Consider the following 27,284-nt stretch of genomic DNA (forward strand, 5'->3'; position numbering starts at 1 on the left):
TAGTATGCTTGCATATCATTTTTGCCATATTTCATCACATTTTAGCATTGCCTCGGTTTGCGTGCCAGTGTGCACGCATTTCGAGGCACTTCATTTTCTGCCGCGGCATCTTATGTGAGTGCGGCTGAGGCTCACTCATGTTAGTATAAGTCCATTTGTCATCTTTCATGTCATTTGCATTGCGTATGCATTGTCTCGGTTTGCGTGCCAGTGTGCACGCATTTCGAGGCACTTCATTTTCTGCCGCGGCATCTTATGTGAGTGCGGCTGAGGCTCACTCATGTTAGTATAAGTCCATTTGTCATCTTTCATGTCATTTGCATTGCGTATGCATTGTCTCGGTTTGCGTGCCAGTGTGCACGCATTTCGAGGCACTTCATTTTCTGCCGCGGCATCTTATGTGAGTGCGGCTGAGGCTCACTCATGTTAGTATAAGTCCATTTGTCATCTTTCATGTCATTTGCATTGCGTATGCATTGTCTCAGTTTGCGTGCCAGTGTGCACGCATTTCGAGGCACTTCATTTTCTGCCATCGGCATCTTATGTGAGTGCGGCTGAGGCTCACTCACGTTAGTATAAGTCCATATCATGTTTTCATGTCATTCGCATCGTTTTAGCATCGTCTCGGTTTGCGTGCCAGTGTGCACGCATTTCGAGGCACTTTATTTTCTGCCACTGGCATCCTATGTGAGTGTGGCTGAGGCTGACTCATGTTGGTATAAGCCCATATCATGTTTCCATGTCATTTCATTGCATTCCGCCATCGCCTCGGTTTGCGTGCCCATGTGCACGCATTTCGAGACGCTTCTTTTTTTATCCGTCGGCATCCCATGTGAGTGTGGCTGAGGCTGACTCATGTTGGTATAAGCCCATATCATGTTTCCATGTCATTTCATCGCATTCCGCCATCGCCTCATTTGCGTGCCCGCGTGCACGTATTTCGAGACACATATCATTGCCTCGGTTTGCGTGCCCGTGTACACGTATTTCGAGACACATATCATCGCCTCTGTTTGCGTGCCCGCGTGCACGCATTTCGAGACACATATCATCACCTCTGTTTGCGTGCCTGCGTGCACGCATTTCGAGACACATATCATCGCCTCGGTTTGCGTGCCCGCGTGCATGCATTTCGAGGCATATCATTTTCATTGCATTCGTGCATTTTCTCGGTTTGCGTGCCCGTGTGCACGCATTTCGAGGCATCTCATTTTCATAGCATTGAGTATGTTAGGATTGTATCTTAGCTGCATTTCATGCATATCATGCATATTGCATCGTGTTCGGAATAGGAGTTAGCCCGGGCACGGGAAATGAGGTACATTTCGTACTCCGAGTGACGGAATGCGTCTCAATTCCCTAGTCACCGACACTCCGGATTATCCATGATGGAATTAGGTTTTAGCTGTAGTTTCATGTGCATTCATCCTATATTGAGTCGTGCATTTCGACTCCTCGGCCATCATGCCTCGGTATGCGTGATTGGTGGCATGAGGATCGAGACATGCATATATTTGTGCAAATACATTGCTATGCCCCTTTCCTGCTCTCTGTTGCAGCAAAAAGCAGAATCAGCAACCTTTTTGGGGCTCGGCACGCATTTCAAGAACAGGTGTAAACAGAGGCTAATTGGGGCATTCCGGTGGATTTCCGCACAAGACAATCCGGACATGCATCATCCACTAGAAGCAAGGCAGTCCCTGGCTTGCATGCCAGTTTTACTTGTTTTCTTAGTTAATTCTTTAATTAATTAGAATTTTGTAATATTTTTGGACTGTAATATTCTTTTATTTGGGGACTGTAATATTTGGACTGTATATTTATTCGGACCCTCCGAGTGAGGGCACAACTGTAATAAGTGTGCGTGAGTGTGATGTATGTCTTCCAACCCCACGTCTTTCTCCCTTTTATTTATCCGCTTATGATGGTTAGATTAGGGCATATTTAAATTAGCATACAGTATGACAGCATGTTTGCATCATTCATCTGTATTGCATGCACCGGGCTCGACGCATCATACTAACTGCATTGTACTTTCAATTCTAAATTGAATACATGATAGTTGTAGCATTTCATATACCCTCTTAGCATAGCCGAGCCTGCTATAGTTGCATTTTGTATGTGTTGCATTAGGCATTTTTGTATACTTAGGATCATGCATGATTTCTAATACAGCTTTTGTTTTGGCTTGGAGTACCCGGTAAGTTTTATGCTTTAGCATCCTTGCATGCGTGTGAGTGTTGCCATGAATAGCATGCTTACCATGAGGTTATGTGCTTATATGATATAACTGCCTGAATGCCTGTGGGTGAAGGTCGGGTTATCTGAATTGGAATAAAACACCAAAATGTTTCAAGCCTACCTGCGGGTAGCAAACCATTTTCAAAAACAAACATGAAATGTTTCGTTCTAAATCAGGCGACCCGGTCTATATTTGTATGCTGTGAGCATCACGTAGTAACTTAGGCTAATAACCGGAATAAGAACTCACAATGTTTTCAAAAATTGATATCATGGTTAGTAGAGGCCGGTCTATGACCGGGCGAGCGGGGGTGCTCACGAAGTGACCTTCCCCAATCGTACCCAAGTTCCCGAGCCGAGGCAACTTTGGTGATGACGGACACGTGGCCTTTCGGCACCGAGTCAGGGTTTCCTAAATTTTCCAAAATAAAATATTTAGGTGGCAACTCTGTATCTGGCAAAGCAGTCCAAGTTTGGCACTTCTTTCAAAAATCTGTTTTCTCAAAAACGATTTGCCGGATTTGGACTCTTTGGTTCAGACTTAGAACCGTGACTACGAAAAGTCGAGTCCGAGCTGTAGCGAGGTCCCCCGCGGGCTTGTTACACCTAGAAGCAGCCGTGATGCAACGAATGTGTCCCAGGTGCAGACTAAGTTATAAGTGGTTGAAGGGCCTTCCAGTCGATGGGAAGCAGTATTACAGGGATGTGCAGAGGCGTCCCAAACCAACCAATGCTTATAACAAAAGGTCGTATCCGACTAATGTCAGGCAGCAGCCATTAGTGGTTGAACCTGCAGTTGGTAGAATGTATGCTAAAGGCAAGAGGCCTTTCTATGAGTCCAGATCTCCTAACTATTACAGGTTGAAGAGTAGTCATTCTGAAAGAAGGCTGGAGAAGAGTTCAGGTTTTGGTATCAAAGCCAGGAATTGGCCCCTTGGGCCAGCTTCACGAAGGACAGAAAATGATCACCATCACCAAGAACCTGAATCAGGCTTAAAGCTTGGAGACAGGGCCAAACAATTGTCTTCACAGCCAGCCTCGAAGGTGACCTCAAAAGAAGAAAGAGGCGGTTCAACGTCTGGGTCAGTAAGTTCGTGGGTACCTAAAGTCCCAGATTGGTTTGTGATGCAAAACAAACCTAGGGAAATGCCTTCCCAAAGGAATTTTGGAAATCAAAGTAGGATGGTTAAGCCTCCTTTGGTGGCCCCCAATAACTGGGTATTTCTGAAACACCCAAGAACGAAGGAACCAGATATGGTCCCCGTTATTTCCAGATCACAAAGAAGAAAAATTCAGCGTAGGTACACCCAATACCAGAGAGACCTGAAAGAAAGTGGAGAGAGTTCTTCGATGATCCAGATAGGAGAAAAGAAGAATTGAAAGTCAGACCATAATTCAAAACTAGTTATACAAAACGAGGTGGACCGCAGCAGAGAACAGTTGGCCAAGGTTCATTCTGAACTAAAGGCCAGAGAGAAGGAAAGTCTAGCAGGGATGGAGAAAGCTCTGATGGAGAGTGGTAGCGAAACGGAAGGAGATAGTGGCGTAAGCCAGAAGAAAGAAATGGTGGAAGAAGAAATGTTTGAAGCCTTCATGGCTGAGCAAACATTTCTGGTTGGAAAGCCAGCTGAGGAAAATCATTCGAAGGGACCCGTTAGCAATGAAATACCAGAATGCATCATGCAGGATGTTTCTGAAGAAATTGACCAAGGTGACCAAGAGGGAAAACAGGTACAGCCAGCCATCCAGTTTGGCTCGTTTCCCCCGGTATCAGTAAACATGGTACACATACTACCACAGGAATTCCAAGCTGGAGATGAGAATCAAGAGGGGCAGGAAGCTGATCCAATTCCGATCTCTAGTGAAGATTCACAAGCGAGTATGGTGCAAGATAATTTCGAAATGGTTACCCCAATGGAAGCTGAATATGAGAGCGAGGAAGTGGTAAGCATTAACCTCTCGTATCCATTCGAATATCCCTCGAATTCCATGACGCAGCATGTTAAGCCTTTGTACATTAAGGCCTTCTTCGATGGGGTTCAATTAAACCGAGTCTTGGTGGATAATGGAGCGGTGGTGAACTTATTACCGAAATCCTCCTTGAAGAAATTAGGAAAGAGGAATCCCAGGTTGATCCCAACCAGTACAACCATTGCTGGTTTTGCCGGAGACAAACAGATGGCCCAGGGAATTTTACCCATCAACCTCAGTGTGGGAACCAAGGACTGCATGACGACATTTTTCGTCATCGATAGCAATGCGAAGTACAATGCCTTACTTGGTAGAGATTGGATCCACACTAATAAATGCGTGCCTTCCTCTTTGCATCAAAAAATGATAATAGCTCTAGGCAATGGGAGGACGGAGGAAATTAATGCAGATCCTCAACCTTTCGTAGCCTGTGCTGATTTCGCAGAAGCCAAGTTGTATATTGACGGCGTGGCACCGCTCAGTATACTGATGGAATTCGATGGTTCAGCCGAAGAAACGGCTGATAAGGAAGTAGCACACCTGAAGCATTTAGTCCAGGAGAGTGCTGGTGAAGAATTAGAGGTTAAAGATGACAATGATGCCTGGTTATAGGCAGCAAGATGAAGTACCAGAAGCCAGGCCTTTGGCTTTAATCAAATTTTCAATATTGGATATAAAGTCAATAGTCCAGAAAGTTCGAGAGCAGGAGGGAGAAGTCATGATGATTGGCTGCAAGCGGGAGCAGCAACAAGCCAGAGTTTTAACTCTTGATAAATACTGTGCATTGGACATAGAAACAAAAGTCCAAGAAATACAGGAAGAAGAATCCTTTTGGACAGATTCTGTCCATGAGGAGGAAAATAAAGAGGAGGAATCAAAGAGCCTGGAAGCAAAACACAGCAAGGAGATTCCTGCGGAGTCAGAGAAGATCAAAGAAGGGGTTCCAGTAGGTAATCAGATACAAGACCCCTTAGAAGAAATAAATTTGGGGGAAGATTTTGTACAACAACCCATTTATATAAGTGCTTGGTTGAGTTCTCTCGATAAGGACCAGTTGTTGGTTATTCTAAGAAGATATAAAGATTGTTTTGCATGGTCATACAATGAACTACCAGGATTGGATAGGTCATTAGTGGAACATAGGCTTCCCATGAAGCCTAACTTCAAGCCATACAAACAAAAACCAAAAAGAATGGGTTCAGAGGTGATCCAGAAAGTCAAGGAAGAAATTCTTAGACTACTCAAGGCAGGCTTTATCAGAATAGCCAGGTATATTGAGTGGCTATCTAATATTGTACCTGTAGTCAAGAAAAATGGCAAAATGAGAGTATGCATTGATTTTAGAAACTTAAATCTGGCAACTCCAAAAGATGAATATCCTATGCCTATAGTAGATTTGTTGGTAGATAGCTCAGCAGGACATCACATTTTATCAATGATGGATGGACACTCAGGCTATAACCAAATCTGCATTGCGGAGGAAGATGTTCACAAGACAGCATTTAGGTGCCCTGGGAATATTGGGACCTTCGAATGGGTTAAAATGCCGTTTGGCCTGAAGAATGCTGGGGCCACATATCAGAGGGCTATGAACACTATCTTTCATGACCTTATTGGTGGGTATTTGGAATGTTATATTGATGACATTGTGGTTAAATCCCAATCCATGGAGGAACATTTGTTTCACTTAGAGGCAGCCTTTGAAAGAATGAGAAGGTTCAAATTGAAGCTTAATCCTCTTAAGTGTGCTTTTGCCGTATCATCTGGAAACTTCTTGGGCTATGTAGTACACAAGAAAGGAATACAGATCGACCAGAATAAAGCCAAAGCCATCATTGAAGCCAGACCTCCATCAAGTAAGAAAGAATTACAAAAGTTCCTTAGTCAGGTTAATTTTCTTCGAAGATTCATTTCTAACACTGCAGGGAAAACTAAAATTTTTTCTTCTTTATTAAGGCTGAAAGATGAAGAGGAATTTGTGTAGACAACGGAGCATCAAAGTGCTTTCGATGGAATCAAAGCCTACTTGGCCAACCCTCCGGTACTGATGCCACCAAATGGCATTAAGCCTTTGAAGTTGTACATAGCCGCAGCAGAAGATTCATTGGGAGCTTTTTTGGCCCAAGACAATGAGGAAGGCAAGGAGCAAGCTGTGTATTACCTTAGTAGGTTTTTAAATTCTTGCGAATGTAAATGTTCAGCTGTAGAAAAGCTTTGCCTTGCATTGTATTTTACTGTAATGAAATTAAGATATTACCTTTTGCCTACAACTGTCTTGGTAATTGCAACCACAGATTTGGTTAAATACATGTTATCTAGACCTATGTTGAGGGGAAGAATTGGCAAATGGGTATTAGCCTTGTCAGAATTTCACTTAGAATATGTGCCCCAAAGGGCAGTGAAAGGACAAGTTTTAGCCAATTTTTTGGCAGGCCATCCATCTCAAACAGAGAGTCAAGAAATAATGGAACTCAGTATGGCTAGTGTCGAACCATGGCAAATGTGGTTCGATGGATCGAAAGCCAATGGCCTAATTGGAATTGGTATAGTAATCAAGTCACCCCAAGGAATTGAAACCACACATGGTTTCAGAATAGATGAAACTGCTTGTTCTAATAATCAAGCTGAATATGAAGCTTTGATAGTAGGATTGGAAATTCTTATTGGATTACAAGTACATGCAGTTGACATATTTGGAGATTCCCAATTGGTCGTTAACCAAGTAAAAGGGATTTTCATGTGTCAAAGTATAAGTATGCTGCCTTATTATGTCGTCGCATTACATTTGCTCTCTCAATTTGAAATAGTAAATGTAACTTATGTCCCAAGATTCTTGAATAATAGAGCTAACGATGTGGCGCAGAAAGCTTCGAATTTCAAGAGTAAAGATGGTACCCATTGGGATGTAAGCCAAACGACATACCAAAAACCTATACCTCCTTTAAGTAAGAGGAACATGGTCCTGGAAATCAACTATAATGATCTGTAGGAACAGGATTGGAGACATCCAATAATACAATACTTGGCTGGCCCATCCTCGAAAGCCAGCAAAAGAGTTAAATTGCAATCTATGCAATATATCATATACAATAATGATCTCTACAAAAGAGGGAGAGATGGTCTATTGTTAGAATGTTTAGGGCCAAAAGAAGCATTAATAGCTATGGCTGAAGTTCACGAAGGTATCTGTGGTGCACATCAGCCTGGTGTAAAAATGAGATGGATGCTTCGAAGACATTCCTATTATTGGCCGACTATCCTTAAAGATTGCATAGAATATGCAAAGGGCTGCCAGGCATGTCAAAAGCATGGCACAATAAGGCATGTGCCCATAACTGATCTACATGCAGTAGTAAAGCCTTGGCCATTTAGAGGATGGGCCATGGATATGATGGGGAAAATACACCCTCCCTCTTCGAAGCATCATTGTTTTATTTTGGTGGCTATTGATTATTTCACCAAATGGGTCGAAGCCAAACCATATAAAGCTGTAGATCAGACGGAGGTTATTGGATTCATTAAAGATTTGATTCATAGATTTGGCATCCCACAAACGATAACGGTCGATAATGGGACTGTTTTTTATGGGAAAATAGTGAAGTCTTTTGTGGCTGAGTTCGGGATTAGCCTTGTGAATTCCACTCCATACTACGCACAAGCCAATGGTCAAGCTGAGTCATCTAACAAGTCCTTAAAAAAGGGAATACAAAAAGTTGTGGAAGATAATCCGAGAGATTGGCACAACTTATTGTTAGATGTATTGTGGGCTTATAGAACTTTCCCAAGGTCAAGCACAGGAGTCACTCCTTATGCCTTAGTTTATGGGCATGATGCAGTGTTACCAGTGGAGATCAATGTTAAATCCTTAAGGGTAAGATGCCAAGACCAGTTGGATCCTGAGCAGTACTATCAAAGTATGTGCTTGGAATTAGAAGATATAGATGAAGCTAGAATTTTGGCATTAAATAGCATTCTCTTTCAGAAGAAGAAAGCAGCCAAAAATTATAACAAGAAAGTCAAACACATTGGCTTTGATGAAGGTGATTTGGTGTGGAAAACAATACTCCCAATAGGGATTAGAAGCCATAGATTTGGCAAATGGTCACCTAACTGGGAAGGACCGTATCAAATTCATAGAGTTTTGCCTTTTGGGGCATACCATTTGAAAGATCTGAGTGGTTATGTGCATCCCAAAAAGATTAATGGCAGATATTTAAAACCTTATTTTCCAACTATTTGGGAAACACAGGGAATAAAATAAACAGTGAGTACAAGAACATAAACAAGGAAATACTTTATAAAGAGTCAAGTACATTATGCCACAAGTTGGCCCAAAAATCATTACAATGTTTTAGCTATTTTTGTACAACAGATTTCCTATTGGTAAATGATGCAAACAGTTGAATAGCTGCAGTCATATCTTTCTTTTGATCAGCCAGTCCTTGATTGGTGATTTGCAGTTTGAGGTCAGTTCGGAGTAAGGCTTGATTCACTGCAGAAAGCTCCTCTTCGAGTTGAGTTTTCCTCTCCAGCAATTGAGTTCGGAAGTGAGAGGCAGAGGAGTGTTGTTCCTTAAGCGTTGATACTTCAGTATGCACTTGAGAAACAAAACTTTGATCTCTGACCAATTTCTCATCTGCGACCTTGGCAGCATGACAGATGCTGATGTAAAAATCAATGGTAGCTGCTGCCTGGGATAGGTGGTTAGAGACATCCATACCAGACTGCTCAGCAAGTTTGCAGCATTGAAGAAACCCGTTTTTTATTATAGGCCTTTGTAGAGCCTCGAAGGGAATCCTCGAAAAAGAAATTAGCAGGTCTAGACAAGTGTCCAAGTCTATCGAAGGCACAGAAGGTTGGCTGCTGAAGGAAGGAGAACTCTCAAAGATTTCCAGCAAAGAATCAGCTAAAATTAATGGCTCAGTCTCCTCATCGAATGTCGGAGAAGTAGAAGTGATGTCAAAAAGACTAGTTAATCTTGCTTCAAAAATATCAATCTCATCAGTAGACATGAGGGGAGCAGAAAGAGTTGCCTTGGGAGACACAGAAGATTGCATAGCAATAGGAGAGATGGGTGGAGCATCTTTGATGGTCTCCATGGTCCTGGTCACCAATGAATCAAGAGAAGGAGGGCTGGAGCTAGGTATAGATGGTAAGTCACGAATTGGAGAGCTGTCAGCACTCATCAAAGACAATGTAGCGCTTGGAGTCTCCTTGGAAGGGGAGAGAGGAGCAAGACTCAGTAAAGAAGTAGATTGGGGAAAGTCAAGAGTCAAGTAAGAAAGATAGGGAGCCAAACCAAGAGGAAAAGGTACAGGAATGTTTGGCCTCAGGAAAAGTGTAGAAAATCTAAACCCCAAAAATGGAAGTATGGTCTGAGTAGTCCCTACATCCTGCGTCTGATCTGCCTCGAATGAAACTGAGAGAGGTTCCATCGGAAAGATGAGCTCAGAAGTTGCTGCTGCATGAGGAAGAAATGTAAGGCAATGTCAAATCTTGATACCAAAGGCTAACAGAGGAAAAAATCGCAAAAGCATAAAATTACCTGCTCCAGAAGTATCGGCGATAATGGGGGAACTGTGAAGGGTGTAAACTCTGGCAGTCTGTTGTCTTCTTACAGTTTCCCTTTGTAGTGTGTCAGCAGCAGCAGGTTCATCTCTCAGAAACTGTTGCTGCCGCCTCTTCTCAGCTCTTTCAAAGACAATCATGGCTTTAGGATGTTCTTGCTCTATTGTCTTGATGGCTGCTTTATGGATGGTATCTTCAACTGAGATAGGAGCGGAAGCAGACACCTTTTTTCTCTTCTCTATGGCTTTGGCGATTGTCTCAGAATCAGAGTCTTCAACCATATCGGAAGGAGAAACAGTCATCTTTCTTTTCCTTTTCCTCTGTATTGGCAGGGTATGTTTTTTCTCAATTTCTTTCTCAACTTTTCCCTCAAGTTCTTTAAGCTGCGATCTAGATTCCAGAGAAATGAATTCATCTTCTGACTCTCTGGCTGTTACCGAGTCGGATGAAAAGACGATCGCCTTCTTCTTTCTTTTTAAAAATAACTCTTCCTCTTCATCTGATTCTTCCTTTTCTTCCTCTTGAACATTGAATGTTCCCTTCTCGAGTTCAAAGAGGCTCCTTTTCTTTTGTGATTGGCCACCTCCACAAAAGAAGAATTAAAGATAAGGCAAAATGCATTATGAAAGACAAAAGGAGAAGAGACAAGGGTATACCTTTCTTCGAGGCAGCCCGAGTGACTCTGGGAGGAATTGAAGCAGCAAGAGCAGCATGTGCCAATTCTGAAACAGTGGAAGAAGTGACCTCCCCGGTTTCTTTGGGCTTGGTCACATCTAACACTGTTAGTAGGCTTAAAGGTAGAATGGCCAGATAAATCTCCATGTTAGTCACCCACCAGTTTTGGTACCTCTTCAACACGGTACCTTGAGGAATGAAAGGGGTGTATTCAAAGTTGGCCAAGTCATCTAAAAATTTCAAAGTTGCCTCTTCTAGTCTGGATTTCCGGACTTTCAAGTCCCTTCTGGTGAGGTTGAGATTTGTGTTGCTACAGAGGGGTATTGGGACCCCTTGTGAAAGGCCAAATTGTCTAGCAAACTGGGCTAGACAGTAAGGTTCAGCAATACATTTATATGCCTTCGGGTTTAAAGTCCCGATAAATAGCTCTCTGGGAATTAGAATGGAAGCCCATATATCCTTGTGAGCAAGCGAAGTACAAGACCGGTCACTCAGAAAATTCCTCAACCAAGATGGACCAATGGAAGGTTCGAAGGGACGAAAACGATAAGTAGGAAGGGAGACTGGAAGCTGGTGAAAGAAAGAGAAGTAAAAGGCAAAGGTAGAAGGGTAAAGTGAAGCATTGGCCATCCTTATGCCATGAGTAAGAGGGTTCGGCTCAGAAAATTTAAGGCATTTGGATTGTAATTCAGTAAAATAGGCGAAAAGCCAAAACTGAAGGATCCAGAATGGCCCCCCTTGATTAGCATCTAAGGGTTTCTCACAAAAAAGGGAGCAGACTCTATATACGTGCCCTAGAACATGTGGGGCTAAGGCCACCTTTTTCTGTAAGACAAAGGCTTTGGCAAGAGGGACAAATTCAGGCATAATTCTCTGAGAGGAAGTGCAAAAAAGGAATTTACAAAGCCAATACAATAAGAAAGAAAAAAATTCCCTATTAGTCACAGGGCCCTGTCTTTTATTCTCAGCCCTAGCAAAATCACTATAAGATGAGTTAAGGGAGGAGATGGAGAAAGAGACTGCTAAATCAGGATAATCTGGTCCAAAAGGAGTGCCAATAGGGGATAATCCCAGTAAATGGAAAATATCAAGAACAGTAGGGGCCATCATCCCACATCTAAATTGAAAAAAGTTAAAGACAGGATTCCAAAAACATAGAGCAGCGGGAACAAGGAAAGGGTCTTTTGAAATAGTTACCCTAGACAGTCTGAGAGCATTGAGAAGGCAGAGTTCTTAAAGGTCCAGGGTCCTAGCAGGAATAACCCGATCATACCACTCTTGCCACTCTGGTCTCACTGTGGGCCAGCATCGGTGGGGGCGATTTATCCTCCAGTTCCTCTAGTCAAGACCACCTTCATAGAGAAGACATTGGTTTTCCAGTCAGGGGTACAGAGCTGGGAGTTCAGTGAGGACCTCTTTGAATATGGGCCCGAGCATATAGTCTGACTGCACATGGCGACGAGGGACAAAGATGCGTCCATCAATAGCGCTCCTTTCCCCAGCTTTGTACTTTTCGCATTCCGCATCAATAATCCTCTTCAGGGCCACAAATGGGCTCATACGCTCTACGACTGATACTGAAGGAGAAGCCATTGACGGTATGCTTTTCTTCGGGAAAGGAAGTAGAGAGAAGCCGACGATTGGTAATAAGAGGGTTTGTGCGATTAGAAGAGCAGGTGATTTCAGAACACAAAACAAAAGGGTTTTTAAAGTCCTCGTATTTGAAAATATATTACACGAGCTGTTAAGTATTAAAAGTACGAGTACAGAAGCATCCTTCAACATTGATGCTTTTGGAGGGAAAAACAAAGCCCAGTTGTTAAGGCTAGCTTCGAAGTAAGATATTTTGCTTCGAAGCCGAGTCAAACGGCTTCGAAAACAGAGAAGCCAGCTTCGAAGTGGGTTGCCCTACCCAAAAAATAAAAATACTCAAGTATTTATTTTAAAAGGGGCTTAAAGACCTGTTTTTAGAGTTTTTAACAAGGGTAATGTCCTTCGAAGCAAAACTTGAGTTCCTTTAAGAATGGGATTTGGTGTTCGAAACATCAAAAGCAATAATGACAATGACTAGATGTTGACTATGGTCAAAACAGGTTTTGAATGTAAGATTGCTAGATTCGAAGCACTGTTTCCAATTGAAAATCAGCCAAAACTCTATTCCACAAATTGGAAAGGTTACAATTGGCTCATTTAGTGTTTTATTTAAAACAATTAAGTCCAGATTTAAAGGATGAAATTGTTCGAAGTTCGAAGCTCTGAGTTGACTTTTAAAACACAAATAAAAATACAAGTGAAGACAGGGTCAAACAAAGACAAATTTTGTTTATATTAAGATCAGAGCGATTACATCAGCTGACCCTATCTCGGTATAAACTCGAGCTCATAAAAATAAGGAATGGAATAAATAACAAGATCATGAAATTTAGTCCAACAATGATCAATGAATTTTTGTTCTTTCCTTATTCTATCTTCTAAATTTTCTTGCATTGGCTGCATAAGTTGATGTGCTCTCACTTCATAGTAGAGCTCTTCAGCCTTTATTTCAAAGGCCACCTCTCTTAACCCTTGTTCCAATTCATCAATGTCTAAGTCATCCCAATACGCAGAATCTTTATTCTTGAAATCATTGAGTTCTTCAATAAAGTTCTCTGCTTCGTACTGAGCATGAATTCGAAGGGACGAAAGTTGGTCTAAAGATTGTGTAGTAGCCATAGAGTTACGGTGCCAGTGAAGAAGCAATGGAAGTTGGTCCAGAAACATATGAAGTTCTGCCTGAGCAAGGGGATTAAGGACATGACCCCTAGTCATGATGTCACAAGCCCATCGAAGGTTCTTGAGAGGGACTTCGTCCTCGAGAACATTAAAGGGCAAGTGAGAGAAGGCTACAAGCAGAAGTTGAGCCTGTTTCCGCTCAGCTGGGGTAGGAGAAGGCAGAGGTTTATAGGGTGGAAAGACATTCTCCGTGGATAGGGCAATCTTCAATTTTTCTGCCCAGGAAAGAATTGGTAGGCGAGGATCAATTTCGGGAGACGAAGAAGAAGATGTGGACGCTTCTGTCTTCAAGGATGATACGGGAGCAGAAGGAACAAAGGCATTAATATAATCAAGCCAGTTAGAAGAACAGATCTTCGCCTTCTGGGCTAAGAATGATGGGTTATACCCTTGTGTTTCTTCTGGGCGAGGAACAGAGTGCACTATCTTTGTAGGCATGGAAGATGTATACCATGCTACAAGAAGATTCTCCTCCAGACTACACCGATGGTCAATGGGCACATAAGGATAAACAACTGAACTTCGAGCATAGGAGGGAAACTCTAAAGGGTCAGTGAACTCAACAAAATGGTGGTTGATTTGCTCCTTTAAATCAGAAGTCTCAGGTACTGACCAGCTTGTCCAGTCAGAACCTCCAGAAGAGGAAGAAGTTGCAGCTTTATCCCATACAGAAATTTGCGAAGAAGAGTTGCCCAAATCCATGTTTGCAATTTTACGAATCAGAGGTTTGAGAGCAGATTGTTCGAACTGTAAAGGTGGGTCAGAAGGGAAAATTCTTATGTCTTTGTTTGTAGCCTTCTGAATCGAAGGATTAAGAGCAATGTGTTCGTAATCCAAAGGTCGGTAAATTGCAAAGGCGTCCATGACCTGAATATAGAAAGGTGGTAAAGGTGGCTAATAAATGCATGCTTTCGACGAGGAATGGCATTGACATATGACTCTTCGTATGCTTCATCATTGGAGGAAAGAGTTAATTTGGCCATAAAATGTATCAGTCTGTTCGAATAATAAGATAGTGAAAGTACTTAAAGGATCAAGACGAGAGTATTAATACAGATGGTGTGAGACAGTTGCATTTCTGGGAAGATGCAAAACCCATGCACGTTCTAAGACGTGGGAAAAGGGACTCTGATCCACTAATATCACCAAGTCTTGGGTATATTAGTGCGGGGGGTAATGTTGGCTATACATTTTGTACTAAGCCAGTGACAATTCGACACGTGACAAAGTGAGGGTAATATGGGGAGACCAGGTAGGTCTTCGATCCTGATCATACACGTGGCAATTAATATTGGTTGTGATAAGATCTGAGTAGTAGCGGATCAACAAAGAGACGTACAGTGACGTGGCTTCAACGGTTGTTCACATTCAAATTCGAATATAAGGGGGAAGCCTAACTGCAAGTGAAGGCGTAGTGGAGCTACTTATAAGGTAGCATGATCAGCAATTACGGAGGAGCAGTTCGACGGTTTGAAGTACGATTCGATGGTTATCTTCGGAAAGTATAAATAGCAGGAAGGACCTCAGAGAAGGCACGAAGAAAAATCTAAAGAATCACTTTACATATTCCAGTGTTATTTCCTGTCCTTTATATTCCTGTATTTTAAGTTTCTGCGTTGCACTTCATTTGTAGGAGTAGTTGTCGAGTATATTGCCGCTGTAATTCTCTACGGAACTGAGATCATTGTAAGTTTTTCATACTAATGAAATACTCCAGTTTAGTTAACTGTTCTAATGTTCAAATTTTCTGAAGTTAAATTACCAGTAAGCCACCAGTAAAAGTCCTCTTTATTGAGGCCGAAAGAACCATAACACAATCGTCTGAATAATTGTTCGACAATTACAATTCTGTAAGGACTGATTGATCCTTGCTGGCACGCTCATAATTACGAAAGTAACCTTCGAAAGCCAAAAAAGCCAACAGGTTGTCTCTGAAACAAAGGGGTTTGAAGCGAGAGAGAGTGAAATCAACGGTTTAAAGAGAGAGAGAGAGCAAGACTGAGAGTGAATAATACTTTAATCGATCTACGAATACATGAATCGATCTGCAAATACAAAGGGGTTCAGTTGCGGTTCTACAAATACGAAGGGGTTTGAAGAGAAGGGAGAGAGAGGGAGGGAGAGAGAGAGTGAAATCAAGGTTTAGTCAGAAAGAGGGAGACGAGAGAGAGTGAACACGCTACTTGATGTTCTCATATATTAAAAAAATAAAATATAAAAAAACACATTCGAAGGCGTTTTTAAAACGACTTGTGAAATGAAAACGGTGTCGTATTATTAAATGAAAAATGCGACGTTTATAAAAATGCCGTTAAATGTTAGAAACGGAGGCATTTTTTTAAACGTCGTTAAATAAACGCCGTTAAATCCCAATATTCTTGTAGTGTTACCTTTCTTTGTTCAAGATGCCTTAAGTGCTTGCAAAGGAATTTGAGAGAATTTAAGCAGTATTCTTGTGGAGAGGCTCTGACCTAAGAAGGAAGATCCATTTAGTCAAATGGGAGGAAGTAACAAAGAGATTTGATCAAGGTAGGTTGGGAATTAGAAGGATTAGATATGTTAATTTTTCTTTATTATTCAAATGGTGTTGGAGATTTGCAAATGTGACTAAGTCATTGTGGAGAAAAGTAATTTGTAGCAAATATGATCTGGATGTAAGTAGTTGGTTGCCATCAAGGGACATAAGTTACAGATACTAAAGGGTGTGGTCTGATATTGTCACTCTAGTTGATCATAATCCTTCTATGATGTTATGTTTCTTGAATAACTTTAAGATAGTAGTTGGAAATGGGGAAAGGGTAAAATTCTAGGAGAACACCTGATGTGGCAATTATTGTCTGAAAGTAGAGTTGCCAAGACTGTTTAGTCTCTGTTTGGAGAATGAAGGCACTCTCAAAATGCTTCTTAATCTGAAAGAAGCTTCAGGGGAATGGAACTTGCTACCTAGAAGGGAGATGTTCGAATGGGAAAAGCTTAAGTAGTTGAGACTTGTAACAATTCTGTCATCTAGTCCTTCAATTAGGAGGGAGGTCAGTGACTACACAAGGTGGGCTGCTGATGTCTCAGGTACCTTCTCTGTTTATTCTCTATATTATCTTAGTTATTTGGATGGGGCCACTCATCTCATGTTAAGTAAACTGGTGTGGAGTTTAGTCTTGCCTCCCAAAGTGTAATTTTTTGGTTGACTTGCCTAGAAACATAAAGTCAAGACTACTGCATTTTCGTAAAGAATTGATATTCTCAATGGCACCTCCTCCATAGCTTGTAGTTTTTGTAAGATTGTGCTTCATGTATTATTGCACTACCCATTTGTTTGGGAAGTGTGGTCAGCCTTATTAAGATGGTGGGGTGTGGAGTGGGTCATCCCAGGTTCTATTGAAGGAGTACTGCTCTGGTAGAAGGGTCAGCCTATGAAAAAAAATGAAACTAAGATTTGGAGAATTATTCCCCTTGCTACTCTGTGGTCCATATGGAAACTTAGGAATGATTGTGCATTTAGGGATGCCAAACCTGTAACTAGGGATTTGTGTGAGCTTATAAAAATCAGAGTTGCTTTATGGTTCAAAGCCTCTTGCAAAGATCTTCATTACTCTATGAGTGATTTTGTTTTCAATCTTAGTTAGATTAGAGTATGTATTGGTAGAGGTTGAGATGGTCTTGATCTTTGGAGTGAGGTTTGTTGTGCTTATAAGTAGGGTGTGCTGTAGGATATCGTTGTTGATTGCAAGTTGGTGGTCTGCTGTGTTGGAAGGGTGTTTGAAAGTCTTTGATGTTTAAGCCTTAAGCCTTATTTTGTTCTGTTGTGGTCCTTTGTTTGCTGCCCTGTTGTTGGTTGTTCTCTGAGTTATCCCTTCTAGTTGTTGTTGCTGCCAGTTGCTGTTGATTGTTGGTGCTGCTGCTGCCAGTTGGTGCTACAGAGCTATTTTTGGTGTTGACTTTGGTGCTGTTAATTGCTGTTTTGGGTGCTTTTTTTGGAATTTTTGGTTCTGATTTTGGTATTTTGGTGCTGATTTGGTGTTGTTTGATATGTTTATGTAAGAGGGGCTAATTTGAGCCCACTAAATTATTTAGGCCCAATAGCCCAAGATTAGTGGGCCCGAATTTATCGCAAGTCCAAGAATCAGTGGGCCCAGATTTATCGCCATCAAACGGATTGAATCGCTCTAAGCCTCGAAAGGGTTCGGATCCATGAACCTAGAGACTTACTCGGGCCCGGACTCGAAAGGGTATTAAGCAAGCCTAGAGATCCGAGGCACTCGGACTCGAAAGGATTCGGATCCACGAATCTAGAGATCCGAAGTACTTGGCTTCGAACGGATTCAGACGCAATCTAGAAGTCGCTCCGTTAATGAGTCCCAGAACACTTGCGGGCTCGGAGCTTTCCGGGATCTACGCACCAGAACCATGGGCGTAATAGAGTTCGAACAAAGGACCCGATCCCGAGGACGATGAGTGGAGACAAATTCACTCTTCGGTTAAACTAGCCTATACCCAGGTCGAGGTGGCACGATCCCGGGGGGTCCATGAGACTCGGCAATATTTTGCGGCAGGACGTCCTCTGGGACTACCCCTGACCCTTTGGGATGATTGGGGATCATTGGTTAGGTGTGGCTAAGAAGAAGGGTTCGCCGAGGGATTGATCTCCTCTTCGGGGTTTTCTCATCCTCGGAGAAGTCACCTCCTCGGAGAGGTCACCTCCTCGGACAAGGTGGTTAGAGAGAATATCTCCCATGTGCCTTGCACATGGGCTCCATCCTACATCATGAGGTGTCTATAAATAGCACCCACCCATAGCTTTACAAGGGATGGATTTTGGAGATTTTTAACTCTTGGGAAAGAATTAATTTCCCTTCTCCATTATCAACCTTGAGAGTGAAAGTGGGAGATCAATGGGAGAGCCTTGCCATTATTCTATTCTCTAGCCATTTTGCCTTCTTCTTCACCCAATCTCTTATCTCCATCATCTCCTTTGTTGTTGTGTTCCTAGGTTGAGATTATTGAAGAATCTAAGCCTCTCATCATATTCTAGAGAATTCGAAGTTGTTCTTCAAGGATCTTTGAAGATCTTCGAATTTTCCAACTCCTTTCTTGAACCCTCTCCTACATTTTGGCGACTCTGCTGGGGAGGCGGATTGGTTAATGGTCTCAACGAGATCTGGAATCCACACAACTCCAACAAGGATGGCGGGAGAAGATGAAGTTCACCAACAAGGATCCTCTAATGGTGGTGATGACAGAACCATGACTCCAGATCAACCACTTTTACTTGAAGCCATTCAAGGACTTCAGAATACTCAGCAAGAGATTCTTACCACTCTTCAGAATCTCACTCACACCATGTTGGTGATGAGTTCTAACTTTGCACCGGCGCCAAACGGGAATCAAACTGGTGGTGGAGTTATTCTCGCCGGAGCGCAAAATCAAATCCAAGGAGAAGTAGGCCCCAATCAGCCTATGGCTCATGGCAACACGGCCACAGTAACACATGCTCAAACCACAGTAGGCGGCGGCAGTTTGCCCATACCCGGGCTCCATGGCGTGCCAAGCCAAGATCCAATGGTGACTAGGGGAGTTTCTAGTGTAATGAATGGTGCTCCGGCGACTGTTGGTGTCCAGGAAAACATAAGGAGTGTGATGGCGCAAAAGGGAGCTCTGCCCGTACCTAATCTTGTCACGCCACCAGTAAATGTTACCCAAGCACCAAGCGGGCCTCCTTTGGTGCCGACAACAAATCTGCAAGCACAACCCGGTATAGCGGCGCCGTACGGTGGACTTTACGGGCCTCAATTCAATATCCCATCACCAACTGGCTTGTCTATAGGCGCTGATGGCCAGTATCGTCAAATGTCCTCGCCAATGATGAATTCGCAGCACCAGAATGGCCAAGACGCCCCTAGCTCAGTCTTCGGGTACATAAGCCAAGTCCCGGGAATACCACCATCAAACTCTCTCCCTCAATAGTTTTTCACTCTCGCCGATGTGCAGGCCATGTTCGATCTCGAACGAGGCAAGAGGACCTTACCCTCTTTGCCTGATCCAGACGTCAAGCCGCCTTACCCCATTGAGATGCTGAGCTATCCATACCCTGAGGGGTATACAGTGCCGAAGTTCATCAAGTTCGACGGCAAATAAGGAAATGCCCGAGAACATGTTGTGCGGTTCATCGAGACTCTAGGTATTCATGGTTCAAACCACGTCCTCCGACTGAGAGAATTCTCTAAGTCCCTCACCGACCGAGCATATAGTTGGTATGTTAATTTGGCCCCAAACTCTGTCCGAAGTTGGGAGGAAATGGTTAACAAATTCCACTCCAAGTTCTTTCAAGTGGCGGAGAAGGTGACCACACTTACATTGTGTAAAGAGAAGCAACAAGAAAGTGAAGACATCCTTGACTACGTCAAAAGGTTTCAGGACAAGGCCATGGATTGTCATGAAGCAGTTGAGGAGAGTTATCTGGTTCAAATTTGTCTAGAAGGGGCATTGAGCAGGTACAAAATGTTTCTAGTTAACCACAAGCTACCCACCTTCTCGGCATTAATAGAAGCAGCTCGGAACATTAGCATCCCTCAGGCTCAGGAGTCCGGATTTAAAGCCAGTTACAAGACTAGTTTCAAGTCATCTCGTGGACCTATCGTTGCTGCTGCCTCTGCCCCGGATACCCGAAATTCACAAGGAGGAGGTCATAGGGGCCAGAAAAGAAAGCAATATAATGGTGAAAAGGGGAATGTTTCTTATCCATGTGGAATCGAAGAAGTGAAAGCTCTAGTTAAGGAATGGGTGGCTGACGGAGAGCTAAAATTGCCTTATGTTGAAGAAATGCCATCAAAAAAGGACCGTGAGAGCCCTGAATTTTGTGTCTACCATCGTACATTGAAACATCCGACAGAGAAGTGTTGGACTCTCAGGAAAATCTTCAGAGATAAAGTCGAGGCAGACGAATTGAGGTTCAAAAAGCGAGGGACTCAAGACATCCGAGAACAACCATATCCTCAACACCGAGACAAGGGCAAGAATGTTGCTATGATAGCTTATGAAGGCCCAATGATCGAGGCTATCGCTAATCTCGATGACGATGACTGTTATCTGGACGACATCCTCGAGCCAGAGGGTGAGCAAGTTTACTATGGAAGTGCTCTCGATCCAGAGGGCAGAACATTTATGACTCATGGCGAAGATCCCTTTGATCCAGAAGGAGGAGAAGTATGTTATGGAAGAGGAGGACACCATGTTTATGTGGCATCTTATTTTGAGGAGACCGAGGAGATGGTTAACTACGAGCCTCCAAGAGTGGAAAAAGATCCGGATCACTATGCCAAAACCCTGCAAGACTGTGTAAAGTTCAAGCAGTTCTTTGACCAGCTTGGACTTTCCAGGGAGGCAAGAACGGAAATCACCAAGTCTATCATTAATATAGCCGAGGCACACCATGAGGAATGCATGTCGACTGAGGGGTCTATCCCGAGGAAGGCAAAAGAGCAATCTAGTGCCATTACTTTCTCCAAGGCTGATCGGAAGTATCCTTTTTCTCACAATCGCCCGCTTTATGTGACTGTTTTTATTAACGGGGTTGAGTTCAAAAGGGCCTTTCTAGATAGTGGAGCCTCTATCAACATTATGACTCGCGCTACTCTAGAAAAAGCCGGAATCTCTAAAGAACGCATTGTGAAGCAGCCGATAGTCATCACTGGCTTCGATGGAGAAAGGAGAGTTACTATCGGATGCGTAACTGTTGATTTAGCCGTTGGAGAGATTCGCTCGGCCACCAAGTTCCATATTATCGATTCTGAGGCAAATTATCACATCATTCTAGGGAGGACCTGGATGCATAGATATGGGGCTGTACCATCAAGTTATCATCAGTGTGTTAAGGCTAAATGGGGAAAGAAGACGGTGACAATTCAGGCTACAGAAAGGCCGTTCGAGATCCATGAAGCTCATTATTCTGATGCCATCTACTTCACCGAACTGGCTGTCGAAGAAGTTCCCACCACCTCTAAGCCTCGAGGGGTCAAAATTCCTCGTTGGGAGGATATCAAAGATGACAAGGAGCCGATGACAGAATCAAGTAAGCGGGCGATGTCTAGACCAGAAAGTCCGCCTATTCCTCGGAAGGTGATGAAAGTTCGAGAAGGAGGCAAGATGGTGTATTATTTATGAAGGTGCGGGGAGTCGGTTTCTTTAGTCACCGACTCTGAGTCAAAAGAAGAGCCTCCTGACAATGATATAGTAATAAAGCCTGAAGTGGCTCCAGAATGTATGCAAGATGGGCCGAAGCCTCAACCTGAACAACTTATCGAAATAGATCTGAGTGATGGACAAGATGCACCGAGGCCGGTATTCGTAAGTTCGAGCCTTAGCCCAGAAAAGTGGGAACAGTTGTTAAAGTTGATAAGCCGATACTCAGATGTGTTTGCTTGGTCATATAAGGAAATGCCCGGACTAGATCCTGACCTAGTCTCCCACTATCTTGATGTGTTCCCAAACTCCAAGCCAATTAAGCAAGCTGCTCGAAAATATCATCCAGATCTCGAAGAGAAGATTAAGGAGGAGATTGAAAAACTTCAACAGGCTGGTTTCATCTGGCCAATACAGTACCCCACGTGGTTAGCAAACATCGTGCCAGTAAAGAAGAAGAATGGCCAAATCAGAGTATGTGTGGACTTTCGAGATTTGAACAAATCTTGCCCGAATGATGAATTCCCTCTTCCTCACATCGACACCCTCGTGGATACTACCTCGGGACACCAGATGTTCTCATTCATGGATGGATTCAGTGGATACAATCAGATTAAGATGGCTGAAAAGGACGCAGAAAAGACTGCTTTTAGAACACCTCTCAGAAACTTCTTCTATACAGTCATGCCTTTCGGACTCAAGAATGCCGGTGCAACTTACCAAAGGGCTATGACTGCAATCTTTCATGACATGATCCATCATGAGATGGAAGATTATGTTGATGATCTAGTGGTGAAATCCAAGAAAGAAGAAGACCATCTCCGAGACCTTGAGAAGGTATTCAAGAGGTGCCAGAAATTCAAAATGAGGATGAATCCTCTCAAATGTGCTTTCGGGGTGACGACCGGGAAGTTCCTCGGGTTTCTTGTACATAGGCATGGTATCGAGGCAGATGAAGACAAGGTCAAATCTATCAGAGCAATGCCTCCCCCGCATTCTCAGAAGGAGTTAAAGAAGTTCCTCGGGAAGGTGTCTTATATTTGGAGGTTTATCCCAGCACTGGCAGAGATCTCTGTGCCTTTCGGCTCTTTGTTAAAAGGAGATGCCAAGTTCGAGTGGAACCAAGAGCACCAAAAGGCCTTTGAGAGAATCAAGGCGGCCTTGACCTCGCCTCAGACCATGATAGCCCCGCAGCCCGGGGTGCCTCTAATGTTGTACCTAACTTCAACCCCCAAGTCCATAGGGGCATTATTGGTCCAAGATGTAGATGGAGTAGAACGCCCGGTATATTACATCAGTCGGAAGATTCGAGGAGCAGAAGTCCGATATACTCCAGTAGAGAGACATTGTTTAGCTTTGGTATTCACTGCCCAAAAGCTCAGACATTACTTCCTAGCACATCAGATTCAGATTGTTACTAGAAGTGATCCAATCCGATACCTCCTCAGCAAGCCTGCTCTAACCGAGAAGGTGGCAAGATGGTTGTTAGCATTGGGTGAATTCGAGATCACATGTGTAGCCCCCAAGGCGATCAAAAGCCAAGCCTTAGCTGATCTCCTTGCCCAATTTCCAAGTGATGACTATGAACCAGTGAATGAAGAATTAAGAGGAGAGGTGCACGCAGCTATGGCTTCCGAGGAAAGCTTCTGGACATTGAGCTTTGACGGAGCAGCAGCCGGAGGGAAGGGAGGAACCGGGATAGTCCTTACAAGCAAAAGTGGGAAAAAGTTATATTTGTCTTATAAACTGGATTTCCATTGTTCGAATAACGAAGCCGAGTATGAGGCTCTTATTTTAGGCTTGATAGCAGCTGAGAAGCACAGTATCAAGAAGATTCAGATCCAGGGGGACTCAAAGCTGATAGTGAAGCAACTTTCAGGACAGTTCGTCTTAAAGGAGCCTGCCTTGGCCACATATCGAACAACAGTCCAAAGGCTTCTTGACAAATTTCAGAAGGTCGAAATAGAGCATGTGCCTCGCTCCGACAACAAGTTTTCAGATGCCCTCGCAACTTTAGGGGCAAGAGTTGACATTCCAGAGGAAGAGGCAACAATTGTTATCAAGAAGAGAACAGAACCTTCAATAATACCCGAAGACAAAGGCCTTCCGGAGGACTGGAGAGGAGAAGTCCTCGAGCAACTCAGAAGCAAAGTTGGAAAATTGACTATGGCCAAGCTTGCCCAATTCACAATTATTCAAGGTGAACTTTACTTCCGAGGAGGTACCGGATTCCTAGCCCGGTGTATTGGCCAACAAGAAGCAAGCTTCCGACTACAACAGATCCATGAAAAGTCTTGCGGGGATGGGGATATCAGTCTGTATAGAAGAATCCAAAGACAAGGTTATTATTGGCCCGAGATGGAGAAGGACTCAAATCAATTACAGAGGGAATGCCCCAAGTGTCAGTCATACATCTGGGAGGATGAAAGTTGCTTTGAAATTGATACCCCTGACTGGAGGCAAGTCTACATTGACTATCTCGAAGAGGGAACACTACCTGAGAGCCCGAGGGACATTGCACACCTCAAGAGGAGAGCGAGGCGGTACTTTCTTGATCAGGACAAGCTGTATAGAAGAAGTATTGAGGGCACTCCCCTGAGATGTCTCTCCAAGGAGGAGTCAGATCTAGTCCTCGGAAGAGCCCACGAGATTGAACATCAAGGAGGGGCTCGGCTGTTCGAGCAACTTATACACCTTGGGTATTACTGGCCGACCATGGAGTCAGATGCATCCCATCACGTGAAGAGGTGCCAGACTTGTCGGAAACACGGAAATTTGATCCATGCTCCAGCTGTAGACCTGCATAGTATCCGAACGCCATGGTCGTTCCATACGTGGGCTTTTGATCTGATAGGGCCCATCTCCACATCTTCTAAGGGGTACAAGTGGATTCTCGCAGCCACAGAATTGAGTACAAAGTGGGTCGAAGCAATTCCTCTGAAGAACGCTACGGGGCCTGCAGTTGCGAACTTCATCAAGGAAAATATCATTTGCCGATTTGGAGTACCAAACACCATCCTCTCGGATAACGGCACTCCCTTCATAAACAAATATGTGAAGAGCCTCCTAGAGACTTACCAAGTGAAGCATCACAAATCCACACCCTACTATCCAAAAGGGAACGGGCAAGCGGAAGCCACAAACAAGACACTGATAAGGATTCTGAGCAAGATGATGGATGAGTTCGGGGGGACTTGGTCCGAACAGTTGATAGTAGCCCTGTGGGCGTATCGCACTTCGAAGAGAAAGCCAACTCAAGCAGCTCCTTACTCCCTTGTGTATGGGTCCGAGGCAGTGTTACCTATAGAGTTGGAAACGCCATCTGCTCGAATGGCTCTCATCTCGGGGATGGTATTGGAGCCTCGAACCACCAGATTGGAAGCATTAGAGGAAAAGCATGACAGAGCTGCAAAAGTCATGGAAAGGTATCATGAGTCCATCGCCCGAGCCTATAACCAGACTGTGATACCAAGGAAGTTTGAAGAAGGTGATCTAGTATGGAAGATTGTAGACCCAATCATGCGAGGACAGCCTTTGCCCAAGTTTTCTCCAAAATGGGAAGGGCCCTACAAGGTGGTTCGGGCGAGCTCAAGCGGGTACTACAAACTTGTAAGGGTTGAAGACGGCTTCCGAGCTGGCCCGCTCAATGCAAAGTTTATCAAGCATTACTACCCATAGTTGGACTCATCTATGTTGAAATTCATTTTCACTTTCTTACTTTGTCTAAAAGTTGTATTTCCCTTACGTTATGAAGAAGCTGGTTTTCTCTATGGTGCATGTTTTATCCCATCACTTACAGTGAATCTATTATACTTTCATCAAGAAAGTTGAAGAACTAATGAGAATATTTCAGCTTTTATATGTGCATATGATTGTTCTTTCCATTGTATCATTCGAAATAAATATTTTATCAAGTAGAATGAGAAAACAATGCGAAAATATCCAAACAACAAAAATTTTGTCATTTCATTGCATTGTCCTAGATAAAACATTTTTATCGAAAGGGGCAAGAAAGTAATGATAAAAAAAAAAAAAACTCAATCTTTCCTAAAGACACCCTCGAAGAAGCTGCCCGTCATATCTACATCTGGAGGACAAACAGTAGAGTGTGCCTCTAAAGTCTCCAAGGCCCGAGCATAACCCGACTCAAGTTCACGAAGAGTTGCCTTTATCTCATCTATAGAGGTGCGATAAGAGGCAAGCACAGACATAAGTTCCAGCTGATGACTGGCGTTCGAAGCTATATCCAGGCGCTTCCGAAGCCATGATAAGTCCACTTGGTGACGCTCCATGTCAGAGATCCCCTGATACGCCGTCTCGACTACTTTCCCATTAAGGTCACACAACCGTTGCCTGTCCAAGCTATATAAGATAGTGGCAAAAGACTCGAGAAGAGCAGTCTGAATGAGTGGACACTGGCAAGCAAATGAAGCAAAGGTCTCCGGGTAACTTGAATGCACAAGCTGTAGAACTGAAGCAAACTCAGGAGCTACCCAATAATGGAGAAATGATACTTTGCCAGAAGCTGAAGGAGGAATTGGGGCCGGAAAGCTGCTAGTCTCAGGAATCTCCCCAATGTCTATCGGGTTAGATGAACCACCCGGAGGGGTAACTCCCGGCAGAGGTCCCGAGCCTGAGAATGCCGAACGATAAGGGGAAAGACCAAAAGCATCACTATCAATGTGGAAATCACTAAGATTCAGATCCAAAATATTCGAAGGCACTGGCGATGAAGAACCTCTGGCAGTCGTCTCAAAGGCAGGTGTCCCCCCTTGAGAAGGAGAACCGTGAGGAGTTACAAAGAGAGTCGGAGAAGAGCCCGAGGCAGGTGAAGGCAGGACCCCGGTAGCAGCTAACACTGGAGCAGAGTCCGAGGCAGGTGAAGGCAGGACCCCGGTAGCAGCTAACACTGGAGCAGAGTCCGAGGCAGGTGAAGGCAGGACCCCGGTAGCAGCTAACACTGGAGCAGAGTCTGAGGTAGGTAAAGGCAAGACCCCGTTAGCAGCTAACACTGAAGAAAAGATAAGAAGGCCTTATTAGAGGTAGGGAACAGGAAAGTCATTTAAGTAAAGATTTCTCACAGATATAAGTAAATGACAAACTTCAGAAAGAAAGATTACCAGAGGGAGAATCAATATGCAAAGCAGGGGCAACTGAAGGACTCCTAGCATCAACAAAGTCACTTGGTCGTGTAGAGACCACCTGATCGATCTCAATGTCTGATGAAGCCTGAACAGTAGCAGTCATCCCTGAAGAAGGAAGGAGGGCCGGAGGATGAGAATCACCATAAGTGCCAGAGCGAGTCTCAGAGATCTCTAGCACATCCACCTCCACACCATTCCCAGAGGCGCACCTCATCTCTACATCGCTTCTAGAAGCATGGCCCGCGACATCAATTTCTGTGGCATCAGTCCCTCCAGCAATCTCAACATCAGAACGGTGAGCCCCAATAAACTCGTCACCAAGGTAGTGCTCCTCCTCAGCTACGGTAGGGCGATGACGACGCGTGCGTGGAATAAGGTCACAAAAATTATCGGAGGACTCAGCCTCATCATCATCGTCATCTATAACTGCTATACGAGGGGTGCACATCTTCACAAGTCTTGCAGACAAAGGGAGGGTGTCGTCCAAGTCTGAGTCCGGCCTGGGGGAGGCAGCATGGCCAGGAGCCACGGTACCGAGAACGTCAACAACCGCAGGATCCTACACAACATGGGCAAATAAAAGTTTTCATTTTAGAAGGTATAGTCGCAAGAAGGAAAGTAGCTTCAAATCAAGAATTTTGGGTACCTCATGAAGCCTTTTGGAAAGGCGAGGAGCGGAAGGACTGGCATCAGAAGCCCTCTTGTGAGCCATCTTCTTAAGGCGGGTCGTCCGAGGAC

The sequence above is a fragment of the Camellia sinensis genome, chromosome 14, assembly GCF_055761805.1.
Source record: "Camellia sinensis isolate YWXY chromosome 14, ASM5576180v1, whole genome shotgun sequence".
Taxonomy (NCBI): domain Eukaryota; kingdom Viridiplantae; phylum Streptophyta; class Magnoliopsida; order Ericales; family Theaceae; genus Camellia; species Camellia sinensis.